The sequence below is a fragment of the Bos indicus x Bos taurus genome, chromosome 5 (assembly GCF_003369695.1).
Source record: "Bos indicus x Bos taurus breed Angus x Brahman F1 hybrid chromosome 5, Bos_hybrid_MaternalHap_v2.0, whole genome shotgun sequence".
Taxonomy (NCBI): domain Eukaryota; kingdom Metazoa; phylum Chordata; class Mammalia; order Artiodactyla; family Bovidae; genus Bos; species Bos indicus x Bos taurus.
The window spans coordinates 112,373,616-112,386,913 of NC_040080.1; the positions used below are offsets into that span (position 1 = coordinate 112,373,616).

Consider the following 13,298-nt stretch of genomic DNA (forward strand, 5'->3'; position numbering starts at 1 on the left):
CATGACTGAAGCAACTTAGCAGCAGTTAGCAGCAGTGTGATGAATAGTGAAAAAGTAATCATAGACCCCAAAATATTAGAGGCAGAGAGATGGGGAGAACAGAAGAAAGTCACCCAAATCATAGAACACTAGTATACTTTGGGGAAAAAAAAAAAAAAAAAGCCTGTTTCTGAGGAATCAGTGAGTTCCTCTGAATAATCTTCCAGCTTCCAAATGTCAAACCAGTCTCTGTAAGGCCTGCCTTAAAGGCAATTGCTGCCTTTCACAAGTTCTAGCTGCTATTTCCTCCTGCATGTTCGTATAATAAACCTCCTTTATGTATCCCTATTCTTTGCAAACTAAAAGAATCAAACAAAAAAGGGACAAAAGGGACACCCAAGTTTCTGAGTCAGAGAGGAAACTCAACACATCATGTAAAACTTGAACATCTATATTTCTTTCCCAGCTGCCATGTACAAGCCAAGTCCTGCTGCCTGACTGCTGGGCAGGAGAGCTGACTCAGCCCCATGCCATTCTGAGGGTGACTGCTTGCACCTCCAAGGGTTTCTGTGTCCTTGGGGATGTAGAAGGATTGTGGGTATGCCCTGCTTTCTTTCTATTCAGCTCAATTTTACCATCAGGGTGATAAGTACATGATGCCATTTAAATAACCAAGGACCTACTTGAACTATTAATAAAGGACAAAGTATCATTTAAATATTCTTGTTTTATTTATTTATTTATTTTTTTCTTCTGAGAGGAAACTGTCTGAGAAGTTATTTTCTGACCCACAAAGTGTCCTTAAGCATCCTTGGAGGATGAGCAATCAAACTTGCAACACCTTAAGTTGCATCATCTTAAGCAGAGGCAAGTCATGAGCAACCAGTAGCCTGTGATGTCCATTACGTAAACATTACGTAAGTTTTTGGTGGGCAAGTTTATCACTTCAAGGGTCACTGTGACCTGACTGAACACACACAGGACTCCAATGAAGTTTTATGCCTTTTTTTTTTTTTACTCAAAGACATAAGCAATTTACCTAAGCTGTAGAGGTTTAGCAAGAGGAGGGGTGTAGGATATTACTCCACACCCTGAGCTAGACCCCACTGCCTCACTCCCTCCTTTATCCTGGATTGTCATTTGGGTGTGTTGCTTATTCTGTCTCTGCCCTTTACTTTCAAAAGATCTCTCTAACCCTCGTTTTCTTCTTAGATGTTATGATACATTTCTATAGAAAATTAATCAGGTCCTACTTCCTATTGCCTTAAAATTTTTGATTTCAAGTGTTAGGTAAATATTCGCACATAATTTCTGCCATCTCTTATTGACCACTTACTGACCAAAGACGTATATCTTTTGTTACCCAAGTGATATTGACCAGAGATGTTTCAGTATTCACTTACATAACAAATCACCAGCAATAGGCCTTAGCTTCTGCAAAAATCCCCCAGCAAATTATATGTGAAGACAGAAACAGGCATTCATTTCTCAGTCTTGCTTTGTTCTGTAAGAGAAAGAGAGAAAGCAGTGAATGAATTCTGGTCTAGCTTTTAGGGATGAGAATTATTGACTTTAGTCCTGGCTTTCATTGGTTTTTCTCATTTTATTGTGAAGAACTCTGTTATATCCCCATGGGGAAGATACATTCCTATTAATATGATTTTAAAATAAATTTTAATTTTAGGATAGTTTTGGATGACAGAAAAATTGCAAAGATGGTACAAAGCATTTCCATATACCTCACCCTCAGTTTCCCCATTAGGAACATTAGTATGATACATTTCTTATAATTAATGAATAAATAATGATAGGTTCTTAATAACTAAACTCTCCATTTTTTTCAGATTTCCTTAGTTGTTCCCAAACGCCTTCTTGTAGCTTCAGGGTTCCACCCAGGACGCACATTATATGTAGTTAAGATGTCTCCTTAACTTCTTGATTGTCACAGTTTCTCGGACTTTCCTTATTTTTGATGGCCTGGGTAATTTTGAAGAGTACTGCCAGATTTTTTCATAACACATGCCTTCATTGAGATTTATCTGACCTTGGCTATGGGTTTTGGGGAGAAAGACCAGAGAGGTAATATTTTTTAGAGACCATTGTCATCAGAGTTCATCAAGGGTGTGTACTGTCAATACATCACTGTTGACGTTAGTCTTGATCACCTGACTGAGGTGTTGTTTGTCAGGCTTCTCTATGGTAGAATGGCTCTTTTCCCCTCTTTCCACACTGCCTCTTTGGGATGAAGTCCCTGTGTACAACTCACACTTAGGGAATGGGGAGTTATAATCCACTTCCTTCAGGACAAGATATCTACATAGATTATTCAGATTTTCCTATGTGAGAGATTTGTCTATTCCCCATTTATTTATTTATTCATTTATTTACATAAGTATGAACTCATACATATTAATTAATGATTTGGATGAAAATCCAGAACGGGCTGATCAAATTGCTCCAGCTCTGGCTACTGGGAGCTCTTTAGTTGGCTCCTATATCATACATACATTCCATTTGTGGTAGTACTGCTTCTGAAATTAAAGATGCTCCAGGCTCAACTTAGATGTTTACTGACCAAGTTCTAGATTTGACCATTTCTTCAAGAATCCTTGGTAACCAAGATCTAGAACCAGTGTGCTCATTATTGTGAAAGTGAAAGTGTTAGTCACCAAGTTTTGTCTGACTGTTTGCAACCCCATGGCCTGTAGCCCACCAGGCTCCTCTGTCCATGGGATTTTCCAGGCAAGAATACTGGAGTGGGTTGCCATTTCCTCCTCCAGGGGATCCTCCCAACCCAAGCACTGAACCCAGGTCTCCTGCACTGCAGGCAGATTCTTTACCATCTAAGCCACCAGGTTTACCGAGATGATATTAATGTAATATTTTGACCACAAGTCTCAAGGAGTAACACATCTGGCCTAATGGTAAAGGGCCATCTGCCACCCTTGCTATGTCAGTAAAACCCACTATATCACTAAACTTTTAATCCATTAGAACTAGATTATCCACTAGAATTTATCTATTAGGACTTAGTTTATTCACTTTCAACTAGATACAATGTATAGCAAAGTACTTGATTCAGAGTAAAACCTTGGAAAATGCCTTTGTAACAACCTTTTGAGGAAAGACAAGCACAATCCCATTTACCAGTGAAGAAATAATAATACAGAGAATTATAATAACTTGTGCAAGTCACACAGATTAAAAGTACCTAGGTTAGAGTCTTCTCTTACCACAGCAAATTGCCTCTTGTTTTCTTCCTTAAATAAAAATTCTCACTAGTATCTTCATTCTTAAGGATTCCTCTTATACACCAGCCAGAGAAGCCTGGTTGGTGTAACTTTCCAGAATGTAGAGTGCCAATTGGCAACTTCAACAGAGGGCAAATGTGGGCTATTTTTGCAGATGGCAGATACCACTGATGGAGTTTAGCATTCTGCCAGTGAGCTTGTGCTGGATCTCAGTGTCTTCCTCCTCATAGCTCCAGTAGCCAATAAAGTGTTAGAAATGTCATTCTAATATGATAATTACATGGCTCTGATCAAAGCAAATAATGATTGCTGGTTCCCGTTTAAAGCGCCCATAATGAATGGAGAAGTCAGCCACAAAACATAGACCTTTTGGACCAAGTCAAAATTGCAAAATGTGTGCCACTCCCTGGATGAGGAGTTGGCAATTCAGACCACGCATTTATTTCCCTTCAATATACCGTGACTCTTTTCAACACAGAGAGTAAACAGTTCACTGTCCAAAGTCCTGAGGTTGGGAGTCCGAAGTTATCACTTCTCTAATTTTATTTACACCGCCCCCCCTTTCCCAGTCCCTGGCATAGATACAGTAGATAATCTCTGGTGATGTATTGTACCATGTCAGTAAGAGAATCTGTTCATTTATATAAAGAATGATGCAGGCTTCACCTTTCACAATCTAAACACAATACACGAGAATTTACAGAAGCCTCTACTGAGTAGAAGTTTGGAACTACTTTTCCAAACCCAAAGGCTCCCAAAGGGGGAAGAAAATATTCAGGAAATCTGAATCATATAAATCAAAGTATTAAATAAACAGATTATCTTTTTTTCTGCATTCATCTCAGATAAGGCAAAGCTGGCATTTTTTTATTGCGTAAGTTAAGATCAGGTTTTAGAAACTGGAAGAAACTTAGATGGAGTTAAGAAGGAATAATCGCTTGTCTATGGGAAAATTCTACCTGAAAAGAAATATAAATTAAACACTCAATCAACATTCTTCACATAGGTTTTTCCATGGTTCTGAGAGTGGTTGACAAAGAAGCTGTACTTTTTATTGCTTTTAGCAAATTTTGATAGCAAGAAACTAACCATAAGAAGAGAATATTTTGAAGTTGAAGGAATTACGAAGTTTTTGTTTCTCTGATTTCGAGTTATATGTTATCTTTATATTTTAAATATTTCTTATTAGATACCTCATTTGCAAATATCTTCTCCCATTCAGCAGGAGAACTTTTTGTTTTGTTGATAGTTCCCTTCACTATGAAAAAGTTTTTTAAATTTGATGTAGTCCCATTTGTTTATTTTTGCTTTTATTTCCCTTGCCTGAGGAGACAGAGCCAAAAAATATTGCTGAGAGCAATGTCAAAGAGCATATTGCCTAGATTTTCTTCAAGAGTTCTTCCCTGGTGGCTCAGCAGTAAAGAATCTGCCTGCAATGCGGGAGACCCAGGTTCCATCCCTGGATCGGGAAGATCCCCTGGAGAAGGAAATGGCGACCCACTCCAGTATTCTTGCCTGGAGAATCCCATGGACAGAGGAGCCTGGTGGGCTCCAGTCCGTGGGTCGCAAAGAGTTGGACACTTACACTTTCACTTTTCTGTGGTTTCAGGTCTTACATTTAAGTCCTTAATTCAGTTTGAGTTTATTTTTGCATATGGCATAAGAAACTAGTCCAGTTTGATTCTTTTGCATTTAGCTATCCAGTTTTCCCAGCACTAACTGCCAGCATTCATTGTATCTTAGAGAAAGCAAGTGAATTTCAGAAAAGCATCTACTTCTGATTCATTGACTACACTAAACATTTGACTGTGTAGATCACAAAAAGCTGTAGAAAGTTTTAAAGAGACCACCTTACCTGTCTCCTGAGACCCTGTATGCAGGTCAAGAAGCAACAGTTAGAACCGGACGTTAGAACAACAGACTGGTTCCAAATTGGGGAAAGGGGTATGACAAGGCTGTATATTGTCACCCTGCTTATTTAACTTATACTCAGAGTACATCATGAGAAATGCTGGGTTGGATGAATCACAAGCTGAAATCAAGATTGCTGGGAGCCAGTCCAGGTTCGATGCACGATACTGGATGCTTGGGGCTAGTGCACTGGGACGACCCAGAGGGATGGTATGGGGAGGGAGGAGGAAGGAGGGTTCAGGATGGGGAACACATGTATACCTGCGCTGGATTCATTTTGATATTTGGCAAAACTAATACAATTATGTAAAGTTTAAAAATAAAATTAAATTAAAAAAAAAAAAGATTGCTGGGAGAAATATCAACAACCTCAGATATGCAGATGATACCACTCTAATGGCAGAAAATGAAGAGGAACTGAAGAGCCTCTTGATGCGGGTGAAAGAGGAGAGTGCAAAAGCTGACTTAAAACTCAACATTCAAAAAAATGATTAGGTGGTCCACTCCCATCACTGCATGGCAAATAGAAGGGGGAAAACTGGAAACAGTGACAAACTTTATTTTCTTGGGTTCCAAAATCATTGTAGACAATGACTTCAGCCATGACGTTAAGATACATTTGCTCTTTGGAAGGAAAGTTATGACCAACCAGGAAAGCTATGATTTCTCTTGTGGCACAGAAAGTAAAAAATTCACCTGCAGTGCAGGAAACCCAGGCCTGGAAGATCAGGAAGATACCCTGGAGAAGTAAATGGCATCCCACTCCAGTATTCTTGCCTGGAGCATTCCATGGACAGAGGAGCCTGGGAGGCTACAGTCCATGGATTGCAGAGAGTCTGATACGACTGAGTCACTGACAAACCTAGACAGAGTTTAAAAAGCAGAGACATTACTTTGCTGACAAAGCTCCATATAGTCAAAGCTATGGTTTTTCCAATAGTCAAGTACGTACGTGAGAGAAGGACCATAGAGAAGGCTGAGCACCGAAGAACTGATGCTTTTGAACTGTGGTGCTGGAGAAGACTCTTGAGAGTCCCTTGGACTGCAAGGAGGTTAAACCAGTCGATCCTAAAGGAAATCATCCCTGAATATTCATTGGAATTACTGATGTTGAAGCTGAAGCTCCAGTACTTTGGCCGCTTGTGAAAAGCCGATCCTTTGGAAAAGACCCTGATGCTGGGAAAGACTGAAGCCAGGAGAAGGGGATGACAGAGGATGAGATGGCTGGATAGCATCTCTGATTCAATGGACATGAGTTTGAGCAAACTTTTTAAAATTGGTGTGTTCATATTATGTATTTCTTTCTGATGCAGTCATGGGAGACTGTGCATTTCCAGGAATTTATCCTTGAATTATACATTGAATCCATCTTGGCTATACTTTAAAATATATATTCTTTTGTAAAGTGCCAAAAATCTTGGCTGAATTATTTTCTGCTGTTGAGTAGAAAGTGGGACTTTAGACAATAAGCTCGGATAATTAGTTGAGGAGATTTCCTAGCAAAATGTTGAAGATGTAACCTGGTTTCTCATTGCTGCTTATAGCAAATGTGAGAGCAACAGATAAATTTTAAAAGGAACTGTTAAGCAAAAAGGAACTTTATAATTTGGAAAAATTTCAGCCTGTTCAGATAGTATGATCTGAGACAGGGCCAAGGTCTGACTGTACAAGTTTTTTCTGGAGAGATTAGACATGCAACCCATGGATCCAATCAGTCATTTAAGCAGAAATGCTGCCAGCTTGGACAGAAAGGAGCAGAAATGAGATGAAATAAAGGCGACTGTTGGAATTCTGAGACTCTCTATGCAGGACATAGGCTAATAGATCCGTGAACATATATAATCCTTCACAAAAAAATAAAATAACTCTAAGTGTCACTCAGAGGTCTCGTCAACAATTATGACTATCCTCCCATTTGTGGGTTGCCTACTTAAAAGTGTAGGTCTTGACTGTATTACATCCCTGCCCTTCCTACCTATCTAATTGTAGTTCCTTCTTTATATTTCTAGTTACGGAAAATCTTTTCTGCTAGTCCTTAGGTCATTATCATACAGCTATTCTGTAAATAATTGTAATTATGGTGTGCTTATGGGAGGAATTGAGCTCAGGCTCCTCCTATACCAACACCTTGGCCACACAGTAAATTCTTAAAAGTAGAATTGTTGTGTCAAATCTTATTTATTTTAAATTTGAATGTACAATGTCAAATTAATTAACAGGAAAACTGGATATAAGTGGTGGAAAAAAAACCCATTTCACCATAATTTGTTAGACTGTGTGTATGTGTGTTGAAGTTGCTCAGTCATGTCCAACTCTTTGTGATCCTCTGGACCATAGCCCCACTAGCTCCTCTGTCCATTTAATTCTCCAGGCAAGGATACTGGCGTGGGTTGCCATTCCCTCCTTCAGGGGATCTTCCCAACCCAGAGACCGAACCCAGGTCTCCTGCATTGCAGTCAGATTTTTTACTGTCTGGGCCACCAGGGAACTGTAAATTTCTCAAACTCAGGGACTGCTACTGTCCTGGATTTTGCCCTATTCTCAGCATCGTAACTACATCTAGCATGCAGTCAGCACACAGTAAATATTACTTGACTAAATTAATAGAGATTATGTGGGATTTAAAGAATTTAATTTGCATCTGATTACTTTTAGATTTGAAACTGAACCCCTTCTCTTCAATATACTCACTGGGAACATTTTGGCTATGAAGTAAGAACAATCCTCTCTCTTGACACTCTACATGAATTATGTACCCATTGTGCTTTGCCGTTTACCAGTTTGCATGACCTTAGGCTAATTGTTTAATATCTTAGAATTTCCAATTTTCCATCTGCGAGATGAGTATAATAAAACCTCACTCTGTCTACCTGTCAGAACTGTTGTGAGATTTAAAGGATATAATGTGAGGTAAAGGGAGTTTGTACAAAATAGAATGGTTTACAAATAAAAGAGATTAACAATTAAAGACAGGTTTAATGTTCTGGAATGCATTATACTTGACTCATATTAACCTGAAAAGATTCCTGCAAACATCCTAAAGCTCCAGGCTCAAAAGCTACCTTTTCTGGTGCTTACCTGAGGATGCCTCGTGATGGTGATTTCTTTTAAGATTGGGAAACGGCATTTTTTTTCCACGTTTATCTGTCATACTTAGCTGAACAAAGTCACTTCCCTTCTCCAAGCACGACATCTGCTATTTTCTCTTTGTAAGCACAGAAATCTAAAAGCAATGACATAAAAAAATAAATAAATAAAACCCCTGCAGCTTAAGTATTGATTAAAAACAAGCTTGGTTCATTAAAAACACTGCTGGGATTTGAAGCACTTAGAGGTAATTTTATTTTACTTAGCATTAAAAAATATAGTGATTTCTAGATCTTAGTGGCTCTGAGAAGGAGTTAGTTGTTATTTAAATAAGTTTTGGATGTAAAAAAAAGATTGTAGAGTAGAGTCCAAATAGCCCCTTATTCCATTTGGTACCTACATATGGGGAAGATAATTTTCTCCTTAAAATAATATTATGCTTCCGCAATATTTGTATAGCACTTTTCTCATAAGGATCTTTCATATAGTGTATCTATCTCTCTGTCTCATCCCCAATTTCTTGGTCCTCCTCCAACGAAGACAAGGTCAGGAATGTGATGGAGGTGAGCTGAGTAGCCACTAGCTACTGTCTTTAGGGATTCTCCCAGAGAGGGAACAAAATCTGTGCTCCTGTCAAAAGGAAATGTGTGTTCCTATCTCGACCGACCGCATCACGCTCCTTCTTCCACTCAGGTGTCGTCTCGGTTGGAAGGAAGAATGGTGAGTCACAGGGTGACCCAGACCCTTCGCCCTCCTGGCAGGACATTCAGCTAACACCACGCTCCAGACAAAGGGAAGTAAAAGCCATTGTGAACTGACATGATTTTTAGACTTGCTTAAAACTCTTTGATAATAAACTCTGTCATGGATTTACATGCTTAGATTTTTTTTCTAAATATTTTAACACTGTTTTTCCTGAACATCTGTAATCTTCAGGATTGACACACATCCGTCACAGCGTTTGTTATATCCATGTATCACTTATGTTATTAGTGTCTTAATTTCTTTGTTTAAAGTAGATTTTTACTTAACTTTTATTTTAAAGGCAGTTTCAAACCCATCATTCTTTAAAACTATAAATATAAAATGATTATAAATAAAAATGCAAAAAAACCAAAACAGTTATAAAAATTCCACTTTATTATTCTTGCATGCCCCAAAGCTAGTTTTCTATCTTTTTAAAAGGGGGCAGTGGTAGAAAGATGTTATGATAAATAGAGTGTCAACAGTTCTTGGTCTGAGTTGATCAGAGGATTGAGAGAGAGTTGAAAATGGAGCTATGTTCCTCATTGTTATGTAACATCATGTCCATGAACCACCTAAAAAGATCTGTCTGAAATCCAGTGATACTTAACATATCCTTTGGGAAGTACAATAGTGCTATATTTTTTTTCACGATGTATCTTTGAGCGCGTTTTACCTCCAAATCTGGTGCTCCTACTTAAGCAGATAAGGCAGATATGACAGCCATTTTTACTGTACAGACAAGTATCCAAAGTGAGTTTTCCAATTTTCATCCAGATTCCTTGATATTTATTACTTAGTTGTAATCTCTGGCTATGACTGAAAAACTGAAACAGAGTCCATAGGAATAAATAGCATTTTGGGCCTATTATCCCAGAATGATCTTCAAAAAGAGCTTGGGGTGCAGAAGCAAGGTGCCAAGTTTCTCAAACTTTCATGTTCATGTACATAGTCTGCAGATGTTTTTAAAATGCAGGTCTAGGCAAGGCCTGAAATTTTATATTTCCCACAACTTTCAAAAGATGTCAGTGAATGTGTCAGAAGTGATAAGCTAATGTACTTCCATGGAGTAGCAAGTGTGTAGTTAAGGGACAGGCTGTGAATTCAAGCTTTGGAGTTTTAATGTCTACTGAATGCCAGATTCAACATTTTCAAATTATGTGAATATGGACAACTTATATAATTTCCTGCAGCCTGTCCTATCTGTTAAGTGGGATAAGAAAGAATGGGGGCTGCTCCACTGGATTGTTATGCCAAACAGATGAGTTTATACACGTAAAACACTTTGAACTATACCTGGCACTTATGAAGCCCTTAATTCATGCTAGCTCTTATAACAAAGCCAAAGATGATAAGGAGGTCACAGTTTCAGTATATTCTTCCTTGAATAGAAGACTGCTGCCACATGGGCCAAATTCTATTATTAGCACATCTTGGAAAACGCCTGCCGTATCCCATCATATCTATGGTCACCCCTTGCTACTCTTCTTTAATAGACTCACTAAGTCTGTGTGATAAATTCTCAATCCCTTGTTTTATGACAAGGTCATAAAACGTAAGCTTGCTTGTGATAATTCCTCTAATGCTAACTTCTAGTTCTCACTCTCAGACATTCTAATCTTTTAGCCAGATCGGACAATTTCATACTAAATAGGCAATGCTTTCTCATATCTCTTTGCCTGCAAGAGATTAGAACTCTGGAAACCTAGCTTGCTTGCCCAGAGAATGTTACCTCCCAGTGGAGAACTAGAGTATCTTCTATGGGATTATACCTTTACCATCTTGGTTTTTTTGTTTGTTTTTCTTTTTTGCTATAGTACTCTTTATTATATGATTTTCTAGAATAGATATTAACTCTATGATTGTTCCATGTGTTAAATACTTGGGAGCAAAAACTACCACCAGCACCAGGTAGTAAAGTGAGAATTGTTATTTCAGCTATTTCAGCATTCATTATACTGGTTGGTGCACTGGTACTACACATGTGTTGAATTAATGAAAATTAGAAACTAAAATGATACACACATATATATGCTTATAGTATCCCCACTCATTCAGACAAATTTTCCTTCACTGGGGGATATAATAATGTTTGACTAGCCACAACTTGATACATATTAAAGGATCATGATTTTAAAGAATCTCTAAAAGGATTCAAAATTGATCCATAACATGTAATCAATATTTCTCATATCCTTCACAAAAGAACTTTCAGTATGTAGTGTTTAAAAAATCCTGGACCCTATTCCATAATATATGTTTGTGTATATATTTTAAAACACAAAGATTTTACATTAATTATCATTAATTTTTTTTAGTCTATTTTTTTTGATTTTTTTTAAATTTTATTTTATTTTTAAACTTTACATAATTGTATTAGTTCTGCCAAATATCAAAATGAATCCGCCACAGGTATAAATGTGTTCCCCATCCTGAACCCTCCTCTCTCCTCCCTCCCCATACCATCCCTCTGGGTCGTCCCAGTGCACTAGCCCCAAGCATCCAGTATCGTGCATCGAACCTGGACTGGCATCTCGTTTCTTACATGATATTTTACATGTTTCAATGTCATTTTCCCAAATCTTCCCACCCTCTCCCTCTCCCACAGAGTCCATAAGACTGTTCTACACATCAGTGTCTCTTTTGCTGTCTCGTACACCGGGTTATTGTTAATTTTTTAAAAAATTTCATTAGCTAATAATGCTTTTTAGTTCATCATTGATTGCAAAAAATATGACTGAATTAATAAAACCTACACTATGTATCAGATTTTTATGACAGGCAATTTTTTATTTCTTTGTTTTCCAATATTTTGATATCCCAAGTTTAATTTTAAAAAAAACCTTTTTCCTATTTTATGAAACTAAATGTAGTTTTATATTCCCTACAGTTTCATATTATTAACATATTGGCATTTTTTAAATCAGGAGGCATTTTTATATCTTTGATGTGATAATTATAACTCATAGTATCTTTTCAGAAAATTATGATACATAAAATTTTATTCTTTAAAATTGATGTTATCTTAAACACAATAAAATTCAGTATGTGAGGGGAAAAGTGGCTAGAGATTTATATGATCACATAGAAGGGATGCCTAGGGTATGATTGAAAGCATGATATATTGACAACACAGATCACCAATAGTGGACATTTTGATGTACATCTTCTTGTAAGGAGATATGTTACGTATTATTGCTATGAGTGTCTAGGAACCATTGATTAGTCATGGAGACTGTCTCACATAAATACTCCTTGAAATCTGAAATGAAGAGGTAAAAGCACCACTTTTAATTCTGGCTATAATGAACTAGTTTGCATCAGACCAGTCCTCTCGCCAGTAACAACAGGAGAAGATGGATAATACACATTTAAAACACCTTTTTGAAAAAATGAGAGAGCGAATAGAGCACCCAATTTATACCTAAGATCCTGATGAGAAGTGCAGAGGGACAGTCTGTCATTTAGCACATTTTCATCAGTGATGGATGAGCCACTGAGTAGGTTGAGCAGTTTCAAAAGCCTGGAAAGAAAAGAAAAACTAGAGACTATCAATGAGGAGGGAACCTGGTGAAATTCTCAATTTTTCAGTTGGATTCTTAAATGGCTACACCAAAAATTAATGGAGAATCAGATATAGTCTTCACAGTGACAGAAAGACAATTTATCTATGATAGGCTTCAGTGATTTTTCCAAATCTAACTCCTGCGACAGGCCAGAGGAAATCCTCAATGAAGAAACATAAGATCTTCAAAAGATCCAATTTGTATCTATAACTTTTCATATATAATTTTCAGCATGCTATCACAAATAATTTGATACAGCAATAGATTACACTGCATTTGACACATGAATTATTACAGTCAAGACTTTTAAAAGTCTACTGGAGATTCTGATCTTAGAGATATCAGACTTTGACTTTGAGATAGTTATAATTAAAATATTTAATAAAATTGGGGGGGTGGTAATATGGTTAATTTTGGCACATAACCAGGATCTATGAAGAATTACTATGGAAACCATGGAAAACCAAGAGTAAAAGAACACAATAAATATCAAAATAATTCAGTAGGTAGAATTAACAGCAGATTAGACAAACTAAAGAGAAGTGTAGTTGGAGAGAAATAAGTTAGTAGAATATAATAAGATTTTGGATAAGAAAGCTGTAATACATGTACACAATGGAGTATTACTCAGCCATTAAAAAGAATCAGTTCTAATGAGGTGGATGAAACTGGAGCCTATTATACAGAGTGAAGTAAGCCAGAAAGAAAAACACCAAGATAGTATACTAATGCATATATATGGAATTTAGAAAGATGGTAA

The 13,298-nt window shown here is 37.3% G+C and overlaps 1 long non-coding RNA gene across 1 annotated transcript; it reads right to left on the reverse strand.

Moving 5' to 3' along the window:
• Positions 1 to 464: 464 nt before the first annotated feature.
• Positions 465 to 12,491, reverse strand: LOC113893803. The gene is made up of 3 exons (XR_003511341.1): positions 12,397 to 12,491; positions 8,220 to 8,364; positions 465 to 1,483 (listed from the first exon to the last, which is right to left on the reverse strand). It is a non-coding gene; the product is annotated as an uncharacterized LOC113893803 (long non-coding RNA).
• Between the last annotated feature and the right edge of the window lie 807 nt (positions 12,492 to 13,298).